This window comes from Bos taurus, chromosome 22, assembly GCF_002263795.3.
Source record: "Bos taurus isolate L1 Dominette 01449 registration number 42190680 breed Hereford chromosome 22, ARS-UCD2.0, whole genome shotgun sequence".
Taxonomy (NCBI): Eukaryota; Metazoa; Chordata; class Mammalia; order Artiodactyla; family Bovidae; genus Bos; species Bos taurus.
In genome coordinates, this window is record NC_037349.1 from 22,640,983 (window position 1) to 22,658,861 (window position 17,879).

General features: G+C 40.3%; 1 long non-coding RNA gene across 1 annotated transcript; it reads left to right on the top strand.

Annotated features, from left to right (window-relative positions):
- Window positions 1-40: 40 nt before the first annotated feature.
- LOC132343493 (uncharacterized) lies at window positions 41-15,735 on the top strand. Its single transcript, XR_009492356.1, has 2 exons — window positions 41-4,691; window positions 5,131-15,735. It is a non-coding gene; the product is annotated as an uncharacterized lncRNA (long non-coding RNA).
- The last annotated feature ends 2,144 nt before the right edge of the window (window positions 15,736-17,879 follow it).

Here is a 17,879-nt window from a genome sequence, read left to right on the forward strand (position 1 = left end):
CCATCTATGGGGTCTTACAGAGTCGGACACGACTGAAGCAACTTAGCAGCAGCAGCAGCAGCATGATACAGACTCTGAGTTAGATAATCTGAGTGTGACTTTCATCTATCTCTACCACTTACTGTGTGATTTTGTGCAAGTTAACTTAACCATGCTGAACCTCAATTTCCTTGTCTGTAAAATGGAGATAATTCTAGTACCACCACATAATGACTGTTCTAAAATTTAACAGTGAAAATTAATAGTACGTGGTACATAATAGTTATTATGCAGTTGATATTTATTAGCTATTATTTTCATTATTATTATGTTAAACTTTCTCTTTGGAGGTATAACATTAGATTACAGATAACCTTAGACCACAATTTAGGGAATGACATTTGCATTGCACTGTTCGCTTTTCCTTGCAAAAATCTCACCTTTTCTCCCTTCCTTTCTTTCTGTATTCCATTGTACTCTCTCCCTGTTTTCTTACCTCTCTCAAGTCATTCATAATTATTGAGTATCCACTAAGTGCATGACATGGGCAAAGACCATGAAGACAAAAGACATTAAAAAATGATCTAAAGAGACTCTGTCCCAGCTCTCAGGGAATTTACAGGATGTCAGGGAAGAGGCAGGAGGCAGTCATTAATTCAACAATGTCATGAATATACAATTACAAACTGTGACAGCTAACCAAAATTAATGAACACCCTCAATTTACCCTTGCTCAAGGAACTGTGATGCATAATAACATTAGCAAGTAATATTTATATGATGTTTTCCTCTTACAAAACACTTGTATTTATTTTGTTTTATTTGAACCTTATAATGGTGGTATGATATAGATATTGCTAATTCCCACTTCAGAAATCATGAAACTGAAAAGTTAGAATGACTTAAGGTCAAAGAGTAATCTTATTAAAAGACTTAAGGCAGCATCTTCTGCCTTAAGATCTACACACTTTTCTAACTTTGTACAAAAGTTTCTAAAAAACTTCTGGAATCGCCAAACTCACCTGGGAGGTTCTAGAAATGGATGTGTCTCTCAAGGGATTGTATTCAAATATTATTTGAGGAGATCCAAGCTCTAGCTTTAATTCCTGGGTAGACTAAGTGACCAGGTTACATCCAGGCTGCGGTTCTAATCCCAGCCAGTTCCTCCCAAAGCCAGCTGTAAATACCAAAGAAAGCCACTGAGGTTTTAACCCTGATTTATCAAGACCCAACACTGCTTTTGGAAAACCCCACTTAAGGTCCAGATAAACATGTAGATTCTTTTGCACCCACTTTGGCTACCAGCCTCTATACCAGGATTCTTGTTGTTTCCACCCCCACCAGTCTGATTTTCTCTCAATTTACAAAGACAAAGAGACAACAGGAGAGAATATCCACATCTTTCCAGCAGAGTTGGAATGAGAGTCACAAAGCTACCAGCCATGGCTTGACCAAGTAGGAATTCCACTTTCCAAGTGTGTGTGTGCGTGCTTCCCTGGCCATAGTGAAGCCCGTGATAGCTCACATTTCCAGAAGAGACATGACACAGGTCCCCACACCTGGGATACGTGCTCAGAGGTCTATCTGGGGAAGCTTGGCACGTATTTTCCTTGTACCTACACCTTTAAACAGTCCATCACATTGACTTGATCACTTGCTAGTAAAGTGTGCCTTTAACAGGTGGTTCTATTTTATTACATACAGGATGGTCACAAGCAGTCATCTAACAATTAGTTTCAGGGGTCAGCCCTGAGCATGCTCCCTGCTCCATCCTTGAGACTTCCCAGTGGTTATACAACCACAACACCCAAACTTACTTTCTATCAGTGGTCCTAGATGAACACCCTCTTCAGACTAGAGATTTTTGCCTTCACTTATAGCAAACTTCATGAGTTGTTACGGAAAGGAAACATGAATTCTAGTTTTGACAAAATATGGCTCCCAGAAGAATTGTGACATTTTGGATTTGAAGGAGCTTTGAAAAGTTCAGTGTCTTCATTTACTGAAAAGCAAACTGGGGCATTGTGGTTGGTAAAATAATCGCCCCCTCAAAGATGTGCATATCACAATTCTCAGAATCTGTGAAAGTGTTACCCTGCATAACAGGATATGTTTGCAGATAACATATCTGCAAACCCTACCCTTTGCAGATGTGATTAAGGTTAAAGACCTTGAGATGGGGAGAAATTATGCTAGATTATCCTGGTGGGCCAATCTAATGATGAGTCCCTACAGAAGTAAAAGGAAGGCCAAAGAGTAGCTCAGAGAGATGAAATGTGAGGACTCTACTCATGGTTGATCGTGTTGTAAGGGGACCTCCAGCCAAAGAATGTATGTCTTGCAGGAGCTGGAAGCGACCCTCCCCTTATAGACAACAAGACAATAGGAACTTTGATCCTGCAACAGCAAGGGACTAAATTTTGCCACCAATCTAAGAGCAAAAAAAATTAAAAAATGAATTCTTCTCTAGAACCTCCTAGAGCACAGCCCAGCTTACATTTTGATATTAACCCAATAAGGCCAATATTGGATTCATGACCTAAATGTAAGTATTATGTTTATACTGTTTTAAGCCACTCAATTTAAGGCAGTTTGTTTTGGCAGCAATAGGAGATGGATACAGTGGGAAAGAGACTTGGCTAATGTCACATACCTAGTTTATAGCCCAGCCAGGAGCTATTCCCAGGACTTCTGACCACTTGTTGCTTTAGGTTTTCCCAGTCAGCCTAGCTTCATTTACTTTCTAACACAACATTGGGTTCTGTCCCTCTTCCTGGTGATCATCCTTCTAACAAGGCTGATATTTTCTTGCTTCCATATCTAGTTTAGTACCATCTGTCTCACTGTCTCAAATGGAAACTCCATAAAGATGGGGACTGTTTTCATTGCTCATTTCTTTACACTTAGTTATCAACACAATGCTGCACATAGAGTAGGGCTCAATAAAATGTGCTGAATGAATGAATGAAAATAAATGGATGAATGAATAAATGAATAAACACTGTGTCAAAATCAGTGCAAAGGGAGCTATCAAGCTAAAAGAAATTTCATAAATTTATACTCAAATCTTCATTTTACATATGAGGAAACATGAGACTGAGGAGGTCACAGGTTCAGTTCTTAGCAGATCCAGAGCAGAGCCTGACCTCCTGACCATCTGAACAGCATATTCCTGTTTTTCATTAGATGTGTGCCGAAATGTCACATTTAAAAGCAGCGTGGAAGTAGGTGGATGTTGTGCAACCAAAGTGTGGTAATTGGAACTGATACTACCTGAGTGTATATATCTCTGAAAATACCCAGGGGCAATGCATGTCTTAAAAGTGTTTGCTTTTCAATTTTTCTATATTAGTTCAGATAGAGCATAGACAACTTAAGCAAGCACTTTCATTCATTCCTGAGAAAAGATTGTAAAGGTCTGTAGAAGGAATAGACATGGCAGTTTCATCCCAATTGTGCTGGTTTGAACTAAAGGAGTTGACTGCCTGGCTGGGTGACAATATATAAGTTTGGCTTTTAAAATTCATTTCCAAGCTGCTCATATGTTCCTGTTCTCTTTTTGATTTTTATACACTCAGTGTCCAACATTTTAATTATCTCCATGTGTCCTAATCAGATCATTTTTGTTTGTGTTTGTGCTTTTCTTGTGTGTGCAAGGAAAAAAAAATGGAATCAAGCAATTTACCTATTAATTTCATCACCAGATATGTATTGAGACTCCTTTAGGATGAAGAGCAAAGATGCCAGTCTAGAGGAGACTTTTAGGCCTTGATCAAGGGCATTCCTGCTGTGACCATCAAGGACTGATGCTTGGAGGATTCTCTCTGAGAGGGTGACAGCAAGGCCACTGACTCGTCGCAGAGCCAGGTCATAGGCCAGTTGCAGTTTGAACTCCTGCATATATTTGACACTATAGACTAAATGTTTGTGTGTCGCCACAATTCATGTGTTGAAACCTAATCCCCTATATGAGGGAGGGTGTTTAGAGGTGCAGGCTTTAGGAGGTACTTAGGTCATGAAGGTGGATCCCTCAAGAATGGAATTAGTGCCTTTATAAAAGAGACCCCTGCGAGCTCCCTCTCCCTTCCCTCAGTGTGAGAACATAGCATAAAATGGTCTGCAACCCAGAAGAGGTTCCTCACTGAAATCTGACCAAATTGGCACCCTGATCTCAGGCTTCCAACCTTTAGAACTGTGAGAAACACATTTATGTTGTTATGTAAGCCAGGCAGTCCATGGCTCTTTGTTATAACAGACTAAAACACTTGATTTTCCTGTTGTAATATTTTCCTTTGATTTACAAATACTCCCTCACTCTCCCCACACTGGCTTCATTTTCTTTTCTTCTGTGAAAAAAAAAAAGACGTTTTTACCCATCTGGGCCAAGGGTTAAAAAAAAATAAACAGGACATTAAAAAATGGAAAATAAAGAGAAGAACAGGTGAAACATCAATTTGTACCTGTGAGTGACCTGAATCATATTGGATTTCTCTCCTTTCTTGTCTTGGACTGCCATTTCCACTTCGGCCAGGCAGTACCTTCTGTTGGGCTGGGAGGCCAAGTCAGCTACATCTTCTGAGCCATCCGAAAGCATGGCTTGTGCCCAGGCTGGTAGTGTGTCTCAGCGTGGCTACCTCTGTGTGCTTCACCTCAGAGTCCCTGGGCCTCCCGCCTGCAATCAGAAAGCAGCAGACGCAGCCGGGCTCCCACGGGTGAGTGCCGCAAATCAAATTGTCGTTCCTTTCATAAACCTGACCCAGCAGTCACTCCCACGAGACAGTCATTTTCCAGGAGAGCTTTTTCTATTCTGACAAAACCCATGAGGCAGCTATTTTGTGAAGAGATTGAATCTAGCTTTCCTATTAGGAAGAAAACTTTCAAAATTATACTTTAGGCAGTGTTGCTGCCAGAGCCAAGTCATAGGAGACTCACAGGGAGTTCAGTCTCATTTCTGCTACAGACCAGCTGGGCCACCTTGGAAAAACATTTTGACCTCTCTGGGCCTTGACTTTCTCACCTGTAAAGTGAGAGTTTGTCTAGGATCAGATATGACAACATGGAGGCCTGGGGTCTGAGTTTAGTCTGCACATGTATTTTATTTATTCTGAGCAGTTTTTCTTTTTTCTTGGACTTCTTTTTGCCTTACACAAGGTCATCAGAGGACAGTGAATCCACAAGTGGGAGCAAAACAGAACCTTGCAAGTGAGAACCACGGGGAAGCTTCCTGACTGCAGTGGAACTTGGGATGGGCATTGATCAGTAGGAAGAATTTGGACAGGCTGAATGAAGCAGAGAGAGCATTCCAGACAGTGCACAGGACTTTTCTGACTGGACTCGCTCTTACCGCTGCATCTCCCTCACCCCTGCCTTTTTTTCCCTTTTTTATTTTAATAGACTTTATTTTTTAAAGATTTTGGTTCAAGGCAAAAATGAATGGAAGGTACAGATATTTCTTGTGTGCCCTCAGCCCCCACATATGCACAGTTCCCCCCACTTTCAACATCCAGCCCCACCATGGTACACTGATTACAACTGATGGGTGTAGTACATGCTATGGGCTTAGACATTTATTTATGATGACATATACTATGATTCCCAGGTGGCACGGTGGTAAAGAATCCATCTGCCAGTGCAGGAGATGCAAGAGATGTAAGTTTAATCCCTGGCTCAGGAGGATCCCCTGGAGGAGGAAATGGCAATTCACTCCAGTATTCTTGCCTGGGAAATTCCATGGACAGAGGAGCCTTGGGGGACAACAGTCCATGGGGTCACAAAGAGTCGGACACAACTGAGCGACTGAGCACAGCCATGATGACATGTATCCACCATTATCGTATCATACAGAACATATTCCTCTTTGTATTTGTCATAAGCAGATAAATCAAATATATAAGCAAAATCCCTCCATTCTACAAAGAAAGCAAAATCCAACTGGGAAAAGAGATTGCAGTAGAAATGCAGGTTTATAAATCCTTTGAGTTTAGGGTTTTTTTTGGTAGCAGTGAACTTGTTCTGTGATATTACGAATTATATCTAATAACTTCATAGGTCAAGGATCCCTCCTCTCTGCTCTCTCTTATTCTTGAGTATGTTATCAGTAATTGTTCCTGTCCTCTGCCTATGACTTTGCTTTCATAGTGTATTAATTCAGCCAAGATTGAGGAATAAGCCAGAAGCTTTTAAGGAAATTACTAGGGCAGGGTAGTGAAGAAAGGTTTGTTTAAAGGTATTAATGACACAGTGTTGTTGAAGACACAGTATGGAGTCACGCAGATTAGAAGAATTGCACAGAATAGCGGAATAAAGTGATAAGATGTTCGGACAAATGATGGGAGTTACGCAGGCTGGAATACCATTAAACCTGCCATGTTCTCCATCTCCAGCATGACAAGCGGGCTTTGTGTTCCTGCCTGAATATTCACACAAAGACAGGAGAACTCACTTAGGAATGAAAGAGGGAAAGAGGAGTAATGAAGGAAAGAAAAGTTAGCTTAGGTTTGAGGGCTTTCTACAAAGCATTTTGAATGTGATTTTTTTTTTTTTTTTGCTCCATTTATTCCTAGTAAATGGATGTGAATTCAGTGTTAGGCTGACTACTTTGGAGAAAGGGATTTTTTTTTCCCCCTTCACCTCAGAACAGGCATAATGGAGAACTTCTCAGAGATCTTCTCTCTCCATATCACTCTTCCATTTTCCTCTGCCTTCAAGAGCCATAGATTTGATGGATGCGTATTTTTAGAGACAAAATTATCTTCCTCTCTGATTTAAATTTGCCAGCCCTGCTTGTAGAGCTCCACCTACCGTGGCAGAGACACATCGGTGTAGCTGGTATTAGAGACATCATTTTGTGGCCAGTGCATCTTCTCTATGCATTTTGCATGTGATCATGAAAAACAGATGTTTTCAAAGGAAGGTCTCTGAGACTTCAGTTGCATCTTTTGAAGCCTTGGGTTTAACTTGGAGAACTTTGTTAGTCCAAGTCTTAGAATTGGCATCCACCTAGACATAATCTGTTTCTCCAACCAGATTTCATCTTGCCTCTAAAAACACCTGCTGCTCTTTCTCCAGGTTACATCCTCCTGCCTCCCCTTCCCACCTAGAAAAGCAAACTGCTTCTTGCTTCTGAGTGCAACAGAAATGTAAGTGAACTGGAGCCCAGTTGGTGTTCAACCTCCACACTGCACAGCTCTGGCCGACTGATTTACAGAAACTTTGCTCACAATGGCTGTCCTGGGGCCAATAAAGACTTTAAAGGAGGGGATTATAAAGAAGGAATGGTCCAGCCATTTCCACGAGAATTTCTCTGTACTCCAGAGAGGGTCTGAGTTTCACAGCATGGCAGGATCAGCTGTGAATTGCAGGTTGCCGGATTATGGAGTGTAGGGTTCACGGCAGGGCGGGAAGAGGCTGGGAAGGGGCAGTTTGACAGAGAGGTTATAACGTCCTCAGGGAGGCCCTCAAACATATGCCTGTCTTCCAGAGAATAGAGTCTATTCTAGATAAGCAGTTAGGACTCAAAAGAAGGGGTGGAAAGAACTTCAAGTCACTAAAATGGTATGTGATAAACGAGTGTCATGGGTAACATCTGTGAATGAATTTTGAGGAAAAAATTATATTTTTCCAGAAGGTTCTGGAAAAGATTCAGAAGAAAAGTAGAATATGATTTGGAGTTCAAAAGAATCAATATCATACCAACTTAAAATTATAATAAACATAATTTTTAATGTAAAAATCCCCCAATAAAACAAAACTATCATCCTATCATGGAACCAACCAAAATAACTACTCTTTATGTTCCCTTTTAATCTGGGGTTGTATATTTCAGAATTATGATATAGTGTACAGACTTGTACTTTTACTCACATTTTTCCTATGTATATTTTGAACTGAATTTGTAGACATTGTGGTAGGTATTCTGAAAATAGTAGTGTATAACAGAGTGATCAATTTGGTGTCCTGCCTTTAATTTCTGTGACTTTCCCAGTTTTAGCACTGAAATCTCTGCATCCAGCAACCCCCTGCCCCACCCTCCCAGCCTCAACAAACTAGGACTGTTGGTCATCCTATAAAAAGACCCTGACTTCATGGAAATTACAGTGCAGTGGAGACAGGACTGTGAGCCTATGATTTTTTATGTGCTGAATGTTACAAGGGAAGTGCGGGGCTAGTATAGTGACTGGTGCCCGGTTAGGCACCTGCTGCTGCTGCTGCTGCTGCTAAGTCGCTTCAGTCGTGTCTGATTCTGTGAGACCCCATAGACGGAAGCCCACCAGGCTCCCCCGTCCCTGGGATTCTCCAGGCAAGAACACTGGAGTGGGTTGCCATTTCCTTCTCCAATGAAAGTGAAAAGTGAAAGTGAAGTCGCTCAGTCGTGTCCGACTCTTAGCGACCCCATGGACTGCAGCCTACCAGGCTCCTCCGTCCATGGGATTTTCTAGGCAAAAGTACTGGAGTGGGGTGCCATTGCCTTCTCCGGTTAGGCACCTAGAAGAAGTTATATTTCATGAAGTCCTAAGAAGAGTTAGTTGGGGGAAGGACCCCCGCCCCCCTTAAAAAATGCTACACCTCGGAGCAGACTCACTGTGGTAAGTGAAATTACATTAACAAAGTTGCTTTTGACTGACTGTAAGGCAAAATCCTAGGAGAATATGGAGTTGATCAAAATGTGAGATGTGTTAGGAGAGGTCTGTCTACACTTGCTTGTGCGTATTAGTAGAACTAGGTATTAGTTTTATTATTCTGTAATAATAAGATCTGTTCATTTGTTTATTTTCTATGTTGGTAACAAATTTTGCAATTTTTAATTCTTGAACTTCAGAGAGAATGCTGATTTATGATTATAGTTTATATAGATGGTTTAATACATTTCTCATCTTTTCCTCATGTTCTTTATAATGACCCATACTATTTATTTCCTCTCTGAAGATTTTGAAACACATGACCTCTCTCTTCCCATTGCCTTGCCATGCTTCAGAAATGATGGCAGTCTTAAAGAATGTCCTTCCTGACCTTAAGATGACTCTATAAGGACAGAGTGGTAGAGGTCACTGCATCTCTATAGGCCTGAATGAACACTTATTTTTATATTCTTTGCAGACCATCCCTGATTCCTATTGATGTGTTCTTTCTTCAGATATGCTAATACTGCTGATTAAGCTACTGCTTTCTTTTGTAGTCAAACTTTGATTAGATTTTCCCAGGTTCTTGTTGTTGTTTTGCTTTCGTGTGAGAAATACTCTACAAGGAAAGTTGCTTTCTAAAACAGTCAAAAATCAGCCATTGCAATTTTACTTGTGAAGCTTTCAGAGATTGTGGGGTATCTTACCAGTTCCGCTATGTTTTAAACATACTGCTCTATTGATATTCCCACCCCCTGCCTCACTCCTCAAAGAGAATTTTATGTGATCTGTGTCCCCTTAGGCTTCCAATAAGGTGCAAACCCCTGCACAGGAATAATGCAGTCAGCCCTAGTGGAAAGCTTAGAGGTCGAGGTCATCCCTGACCCCAGGAACTGTCCCGATGAACTGCTTATTTCCCAATGAAGAATAAAAAGAAAACAAACTGTTTAGTTTAGCAGAGGGAGAAATTTTTGTGTAGTCCAAGAATGATCAGTAGAGGAAGAGACTTGATCTGGGTTTTGAAAACTAGGGAGATTGGAGCTCCCAGTAGAAACTGCTCTTTCCCTCCAGCATATCATCATGAATAATGATAAGATGTGTTGGTATTTTATTTTGCTAATGTGTTTCATACACGATTTGGGGTTTCAGATCAAGCCCACTGACCCTTTAAAAGAAACTTTCAGAATTTCTTCAGACAAGCCACCCCTAACCTGGACAGTAGTAGCCTGGGGTGAAAGGTTTGCTTTCCCATTTTTGTTCAAGCTCATGAGACTGTGGTCAGCCTGGCCACTGTGCCGTTTGCACATTCGCCTCTTCTAAGGAGGGGAGGTTATACAGTGTCTTCTCAGGCAGACATATGATGGGGCATGGGGCTGCAGTAGACAGCTGGGGAACAAGGAAGAAGGCTTCTTAGGACAGAGAACCTGATCAGGTTACAGATCTCCTTGCAAAATACCCAGTCAGGCACAAATACAGCTTTACTACTACATACAATACTACATCATAAAGAAGAATGTGCTAACTTTTTTCCAAATTTAATTTTCATTGATGCCCCTGGCTTCTGAAGAACAAAGTACAGCTAAGACAGATATCTATTTGGTGAAGGCTTAAAATAAAATTTCAACTAAGAAAAAAAAATAATAAAAATGCAAGTTTAATGTTCAACAAGACATACAGTATGTAATTAAACTCAACTTTATCAGCTCCAGCATTCATTAATGAATTCTAAGCCTTGGGAGCTATAAAGTTCTTTGAGAGGCAATCAATAATCTATTACAATTGTGACACAAAATCTGAACCTAATTACCAGCAACAGGATGGTTGTGGCCCATTTAAAAAGATCATTGTATTAGTAGAGGTGAGCAAAGGTGTGTGGAGGTTAATCAACATTGACTTATATCTCACCAAACCTCTACCTTAATTTTTCCTTTATGATACTATTGAGGAAAAATGCTAATTAGCCTTTCCTGTTCTTTCTAACCTTGAATTCTGCATTTGTTCTTTCTGAGAACTTTGCTTTTCAAGTGCTCTGAAGAGTGGATCATTTAATTTTATGGTATTTTACAAGATTTCCACTGAATGGTTCTCATTCTCAGAAGCCTTGTGAATTGCCTTTACCATTCTTTCTTTTAATGCTCTTTAATTTACTCTGATGGAAACCCGTTCTTCCACAGGCATTTTCACTTGAATCTTTGGAGAGTCATTGTCATTGAAAACTATGTTGACTCTTCTCTGTGCCTGCTCAGCTGTAACAGATTTGAAAGAACTGAACTATGTATATACTACCACCTTATGTTATTCATGTTACCTACTTTCTTACTATGAACTCCACAGAAGCAAACACTGGGGTAGCATTTGATGTGAGTAATATATTTGGGTGGCAAATAGAAACCAGTAGGGATTGGGAGAAGTAAGACACTGAAGGAAAGGTAGCCCATAGTGAATGGTGTTTATCAAGCCAGATTTACTATGGGCCGGGGAGTTTTGCCCTACTGGGGAAATTCTGGAGGCCAAGAAAGAATGCACACTTCAGAGTTCTCTATGCGCACACGTGCATGCATGAGGGAGAGAATGTCTGATGTGTGTACATGTGCTGGGAGACGCATCCACAAGACTGTAAATCAGGGGTAATTTGTCTTATTTAGGTTTTGCATTAGGCTCAATGCCGTATTGAAACCCATGGATCCTCATTTGTCTTATAACACTATTCTTCAGAGTTATTTTCAAAAACACAACTTGTCTCTGAAGACCAAAAGACTTCAAATAAATAGTCTTCATTTAATGCAGAAGCAGAAGGACATCTTAGGAATTCAGCTGATTATCCTGAACATAACCCATGAGGCTGTTCTGTGATCTCAGTTTTCTCTTGAAGAGTGTTATTTTGGGGAGCAAAATCAGCACGTGTGAGGTTAGACTTCCAGACTGAGTAAGAGTGAGAAAAACCAGACTTAGCTCTTCAGCACAGATTGCTTAGTTGTTTCTCTTTGGGATTGTTCAGGTGTCTGTCAGTGCCTATGGTGGCAAATGCTGCAATTATGCATGTTTACCTGTGTGACCTAGATAGAGCCATCTGTAGATTCTGCATGTACATACACATGGAATCCTATGAAACATGTTAGACTCTGAAAGTTGCTTTTGTTTTGATTGAACTCTCATCCAAAGCATTTTCCCATCTATTTTCTACTTCTCAAGGACCATTAGTACATCTTAAAACAATTTTATGTACAATCGTCCTATGGATGCTAATTAGAAAATCATCAGCCTTTATAGTCTTTTGGAATCTCCCAGGAAATTAACAAAATTGGCTATTTCTTGCATCCAGAAGTTTCACACACTTGATGAAGGACACATTTATTTTGCATTGATCCCTCCTCAATTCCCCATCCTCCTGTTGTTGGCACCTAATGGGTATTCAATAAGTCTTGGTTGAAATAAACATGTCTTCTAAATCTTTCAAAGTCAATCCTTAAGTCCTCTGTCCAGTTAACCCTCTGGAATATTTCAGAACAGTTAAACTGTCTGTTGACATGTCCCTTTTAGCTGAAATGCCTTATAAATCTCATTGTAAGCTCAGCTTACTAAGTCCCAATGGGAGTAGGTAAAATGATATTAATGCAAACCAAGAGTGGGCTTTGGGATTAGAGTCACTGTTTTGAATTTGGAATCTGTTGTATAGAGTACGTGTCCACTAAGCCTCAGCAGGCTTCTTCTGTGGGTGTCTAGGATGTGTGGTTGTGACTTTGCCTTGATTTTATTCCATAATTAGCACTCAGTGCTTTACTACAACTGCAGCTTGTTTAAGGATCCGGCTTACTCAGCTAGGGTTTTGATACTGTGCTTGCTGCTGCTGCTAAGTCACTTCAGTCGTGTCCAACTCTCTGCAACCCCAGAGATGGCAGCCCACCAGGCTCCCCCGTCCTTGGGATTCTCCAGGCAAGAACACTGGAGTGGGTTGCCATTTCCTTCTCCAATGCATGAAAGGGAAAAGTGAAAGTGAAGTCACTAAGTCGTGTCTGACTCCTAGCAACCCCAGGGACTGCAGCCTACCAGGCTACTCCATCCATGGGATTTGCCAGGCAAGAGTACTGGAGTGGGTTGACATTGCCTTCTCCAGATACTGTGCTTAAGTCATGCTAATTCCTTCTCCAAGGGGCTAAATCATATGCAAATAACTTAAACCACTGTCTGTAGTTCTCCTATGAATGTATTTAGGACCAACAGTATTCTTCCACCACACACTTGACCTAAGGAATTTGATGTCACATCTATGATATTGAATCATGCTTATTAAATTTGATCACCTCAGTTTTCTATTTTACTTAGCCATTCAAACATCTACCAATTCAAATATCTATTCATTGATTTTCTTACCCTTCTGTGAGGACCACTCTGTCCCAAGCACAATTTTGGACCTACATTTTGGACTGTCAACTACTATCCCAGGAGCTGGTTCTACCCCTGGTCACTTCCCCTCAGTCCCTTGATTTTCACCTGTACCAAGCCTCTCCTCCTCATCAGCCCCGTTACAGAAGTCCTTACTTGCCCTGTATCCAAGCCTACCCATCTCACAAGGACTCAGCTAACTTTAGTCTGTATATTTCATCTACTCTTGTGAAGTGTATCACATTTCTTCTGTGTAGCTTGTATGGCAGTTAAGGTTAGGAATTGATTTTATAACCTTAAAGAAAGAATAAAATCATATAAGTTAATCATTTGGACACATATTTACTGATTACTTAGCATGTCTCAGGCACAGTGGGATACAGTGAGCAAGACGGACAAGACCCCTACTCTCAGGAAGGTTATGATCTAGCAAGGGAAGCATTCACTTAACTGGGACAGTCAATCCCTCATTATTCCCAGATTCCATACTTGTAAATTTACCAACTGACTAAAATTTATTTGTGACTCCCAAATCAACACTTACAGCACTTTCATAGTCCTTTGCAGACAGGCACAGAGCAGCAAAGAATTAGAGTTGTCCAACCCTCATGATCCCAGCTGAGATTAAGCAAAAAAAAAACAACACTGCCTTCTTGTTTCAGTTTACACACTGTAAACAAGTAGCCCTTTCACGGTAGATTGAGTGCCCTGGTTTTCATATTTTTGTTGGTCAGTTTGCTGCGTAGGATGCCCCACCCCAACTTATTGCGGCCTAGTGTTCCTTAGCACAGGAGGGCTGTGGTGTGCCTCACAGAGCAAATACTTGTGTTGGATCAGCTTCCTTCAGCCATGACTATAGTGCTGTTGGCTCTGATTTCAGGGCTAATGAATCAACAATATATATTTTAAGAGGCACTTTCAACAGATACACACATAACAAAATTATGGATTGAGCAGTTGACAAAAATGTAATGACCAAAGATTCACAAGAATATAACCCTATATTTCTCTAGGAGCAAACACTTCAGTATTCTTTAATGCAGTGTTCATGGTGACTTTATGGAATATAAATACTATGAATAACCCACCATAATGTAATGAAAACTTCTTTAATTGCTTATAAGTTTTACAAGCTAATGGTGTTCCATACCCTGAGAGTGTATATAGTAGGGGGATTTCACTGGAGAGAGTAAGGAAGACTTTCCTGAAGAAGTTGTATTTTAGCTATGACATGAAAGAAATGTAGGGATTAGCTGTGTTCAGAGTGGGAGGAATGGCACTTAAGATAGAAGGAACAGCTTAGGCAAGCTCTTGATGCACGAAAGAGTATGATCTGTTTGAGGACTAAAGTCAGGCCATGGTGATTGTGTATATGGAGGAGCGAGTGATGAAAAGTAAAACCGTGTACATAGATGGAACCTATAGACTAGGCTAAAGGATTTGAACTTTACTGAATAGCAAGGGGAAAATGCTGATGTATTTTCTTGGAGGACTGATCATTCTTTCTTCTCTAGGAAGAATGGATTAAGACAGACAAAGAAGAAGCAAGGTGACCATTAGGAGTCTGTTTCAGGAATCCACATAGAGAATGATGATGTCTTGAACTAAGTTGTTACAGCAGATATAGCGAGCAGATACATAGAAGGATGCATGGAGATAGACTTAGAAAAGATATCAGAGGTAACAATGGCAACATTCAGTGATGAGAAGACATGAAGATTGAGGGTAAAGAAGGATAATCATGGTAGGACCATCTCAAGTTCGATGATTTCTGAAAGGGAGAACTCTGGAGGAAGAAGACACAGAGAATGGCGTGCATTTTGTTTTCAATGATGGCTGCAGCAAGATCTCCCATCCTGTCTGCTTTTAGCAGTCTGACCTTGCCATGACCTCTTAAAAAGTAGGATTTATTTCCTCTCCCCTTGAATCTGGGCTGGTTTCATGACCAATTTTAACTAGTAGAACACAGTGGAAGTGATGCTGCACAGCTTCTGAGACTAAACCTTAAGAGAAACACAGCTTCTGCCTTCATCTCTTGCACTATTTCTTCTTGGAATCAAATTGCCAACTTCAAGGAAGCCTAGGCAGCGACATGGAGAAGCTCACACAGAGGAGAAGCTGGACCATGGCTGATCACCCCAGCTAACTTCCAGCAAGTAGCTGGCATCAACTGCCATGTGACTTCTAGACCTTCCAGTAGTTGCCCCACACGGAGCAGAAGAACATCCAAATAACCTTCAGAACCATGAGGAAAAGAATATGTACTGCTTTAAACCTTTCAGTTTGGGAGTGATTCTTTTTACAGCATAGATACCCCAAACCGAGAGAGAGAGGATTTCAGTTCGGGGAATTTCCACGAGTTGCTGTGGAACATTTGAGTGAAGATGACTAGCAGGAAGGTGGTTATAATGTCGGGAACTGACAAGTAACATCTGGGTTAGAGATATAAATTTGGGAGTTGCTAGCATATAAATAATGTTTTTAGCCATGGAAGTTGATAAAACAAACAGAAAATTAGTAAGAATGTAGAGTAAAAAAAACAAAGCACAAAATGGAATAAGTGCTTTGAAGAAATCTAACATTTAATAGTTGTGAATGGAGAATGTGCCCCCAGTGAAGATTAATAAGGAGAATCCAGAGTGTTTTCTTGGTATCACAGAAGCCAAGACAAGAAAGAGACTATTTCCAGAAAGACAGTGTACTCAATGGTAGTTTCAATGTGAAGTTACAATAAATGGGTTCAGAATATATCCTTTATTGATTTAGAAGCAATGTGGTCATTGATGAGTCATCTAAGCAAATTTACATGGACCTATGACTGACTTCTCACATTGCTGATAATATTTTTATTTTAACTATTTTAGGTATAATAGCTGACATTGCACACTTAAACATTTTGCAAGGCATTATACTGAGTTCTTCATATATTGTTTCATCTCTGATTTAACCAGTATAACAACCATATTTATTTTTGAAACAACTGAAGCTTAAGGAAAGTGAATGAACTCCCAAAATTATTCAGCTAGTAGGTAGCTACATGTCCCCTGTTCCCATCTCCACCCTCGTATCTCCCATATTTACTGCTCCAAGTCTACTGAAGGAAAGAAAGCCACACATGTAGCTCTGAGACAGTTGCGTCCATAATGAGTAGAAAGGTCACTGTTAAAGTGAAGTTGCTCAGTCGTGTCCGACTCTTTGCGACCCCATGGACACCAGGTTCCTCCACCCGTGGGATTTTCTAGGCAGGAGTACTGGAATGGGTTGCCATTTCCTTCTGCAAGGTCACTGCTACTGAGGTATTATTACTAATTATTTTAGATATAATAATGGTCATTTCTAACAGGCTTTTTAAAGAGTCTATATCTTTTAGAGGTATAAAACAAGATATTTACAGATGAAATTTTATATCTTGCATATGTTTCAAAATAATCTGGTTGAGAGGGGAAGTAGATAAGTATGAATAGAATTAGATTGGCCATGGGTTGATAGGTGCTGAGGCTATGTGGTGAGTAAAACGGGAGCTATTATACCACAGTCTCCGCTTTTCTACAGTTTGAAAATTTTTAATAATAAGGTTAAAAAAGTGTTTCAGTGAGGATCTGAGGTCTTCACAGTGAATATAAAAGTGCATGGGCTTTGTAATAGCTATTTTGGTACTTAGGGCTTTATATCAGGTGTTTTTCCCTAATGTTGGGGATAGCTAGAGGTGCTAGAAAAATGGCTCCAGACATAGAAAGAACTATGTATTAAGAACTCTATAAAATCTGCAAAAAAAATGAACCTTAAATTTTAATTTACTGAATAATCACAAACTGTGACATTCATCATTAGTCTATAAGCTTAGTAGCATTTGCAAGATGACAATTAATTAGCTGGATGGCTTTATAAAATGCATGTTTCTTTTAATTGCTATGGCCCATTTTCCATGTTTAATACAAAACTGGAAGCTCTTAAATGCATCAGAAATCTTTCTGGATTTGCTGTGGCATCGTTCCACAGGCATTTTCCCTGGAGACATGGTAATTTTGCAACTTTTAAATATTCAACACAACTCTAATTATAAATAGTTCTCTTTCAAAAGTGATAGCCAGACTCTTGGCACAAACCACCTTTTGTTTTATGGGTAAGGATGACAGCATAATGACTGATGATATGTGTTAGATTCCCTCATCTCTCTTAATTAGAATTTTCTCTGCATCATCATGCTTTGTAACTAATCTGCTCCTTCCTGACAATGGTTAATGTGATTGAGAATGGCTTTAACTTTGTATTTCAACTGGAGAAACAGCCCAGACAGTCTGTGGGGTCGCCTATGCAAGCGAAGGAAGAAAACTCCTCCAACTCCTTCCAATTTTTCTGTTCTACTTGGGCTGGTCAGGATCTGAAGACAGATAACAAAAAGCAAAGTACGTTCTGTGCTCTTAGAAATGGAGTTATAGATACGGAGGGAAAAAGGATGCAGCCTTGGCATAGAAGGCAATGAGAAGGTTAGAGAAGCTGACCATATGGAGCCATAAATCAGTAGGTACCCGGGCAACAAAGCTGACCCTGGACATCTGGTTCTTGATTCACCAGTTATTTATTGAGCACCTGCTAGGAACACAGCCCTGTGGGGAAACACACACACACAGAATCTCCAGAGACTTTTTCCTTGCCTTCAGTTCCAGATAGAGGCAGGCCATCTACAGTTTAATATACTGCTTTGAAGGCAAAGACTCAGTCTCTTTGGCTCACCACTGCATCCCTTTGCTTGGTACTGGGTATAGCTCACAGTCATTAACTTTAATAAATGATTTGCTAAGAAATGGATGGATGGATGGATGGATGAATGATTTAGTTATGGGGCCACTTACCCAAGGTCAAAATAACCTACTTAAAACTAAATATGTAAATGCTGAT